We start from the raw sequence: 1,400 nt of genomic DNA on the forward strand, positions 1-1,400 counted from the left end.
ACTGAGTCCAGAGCCAGCAGGAAGGCACCTCCTGGAGGGTCAGCAGGTGAAGGCGCCTGGGCCAGGCTGTCACGGGCAGGGGCCGGGCCCTTCCGGGTCGGCAGTCACAAGCCAGGCCGTGCCTGCTGCCCTGGGCCTGACCACATGCTCCCCACGGGCCTGTGCCTGCGACCCAGCCCGGGGAACTCCCTCTGGGGGCCCCTTGAGAGTCACGCAGCACAGGGGGTCCACTGAGGAGGCAGCCCCAGGGCCAGTTAGGGCTGGGCTTGGGACATCCAAGGTCTGGGGGAGCCTCCTGGTCACTATGTACTTTTTGGGAAGCCCCTTCACAGCTGAGTCGTCATGGTCAGCAGGGCCCTCGCGGCCGCCCCAAGGCCCTTGCTGTCTCCTCCAGTCCTGAAACCTCTGGGCAGTGGGCGTGACCACCGAGGTGCACCCCAGGCAGCTGGGGCCCATCCCACTCCCCCGCCCCCCCCAGCAACTCCCCACCCTCCCCATCCTCCTGCTCTTTGCACTCTCCGAGGTTGGGGCTCGTGAGTCACGAGGTCCTCCCTCCGCCAGGTGATGACGCCTGAGGCCCAGGGCTCAGGGACAGCAGGGCGGGCAGCAGCTGGCGGGCGTGCAGGGTGTGCCCTTAGACGCGGGTGCGGAGGAGGAGCCAGCTCCGGGCGCAGGAAGCCGCCGGAGGCCAGGGCCTGGGAGGCCTGGTCTGGCGTGGCTTCGCGTGTGAGGGGATTTTGCAAGAGCCCACAGGATGTCGAGAAGGCCGAGCACTGGTGGGGCGCCCTGGAGGGCTGGGGGCGCAGAGAGCCTGGACAAGGGCTTTGCCTGCAGGAAGGCTGCATGCCATGAGGACAGCAGCACTGTTGCCAGGCCTCCCTGCAACCTGGGGCTCACACAGCGGGTAACCCCTCTGCAGGGCCGTGGGTCTGCTCCTGCAACAGGGCTCCCCACTCCACAGTGGCCGCTGAAGTGACCTGGGGGTTCCCCAGCAGCAGTCCAACAGGGTTCCATCTCTGTTCTTGTTTGAGAAGCACTGCCAAGCTCTTTGCTCGCAGGAAGGTTTCCCGCCACCCCACCCACCCATGTGCCCCGGGGCCTCGTCCTTCTCCATCACACACTGCACACGCACACAGACATGTACGCACACACGTGCAATCACACAATGCACACACACCACACAGGCACGCTCACCTCACACGTGTGCACACACCACAATGCAATGCGCACACTGCACATCACACGTGCACACACACGTGCACATATGTGCACACGCACGTGCACGCACACTCTGCTGCTCGGCTGGGCACCATGAGCACCTGCTCTGTTTCCCACCCAGGAGCAAGGCAGTCCCGCCAGAGCGCCCTAGACATGCAGGGTGCACACCACAGGATCTGGGG

Source organism: Talpa occidentalis, unplaced genomic scaffold, assembly GCF_014898055.3.
Source record: "Talpa occidentalis isolate TD23 unplaced genomic scaffold, MPIMG_talOcc4v2.1 talOcc4.4, whole genome shotgun sequence".
NCBI lineage: Eukaryota > Metazoa > Chordata > Mammalia > Eulipotyphla > Talpidae > Talpa > Talpa occidentalis.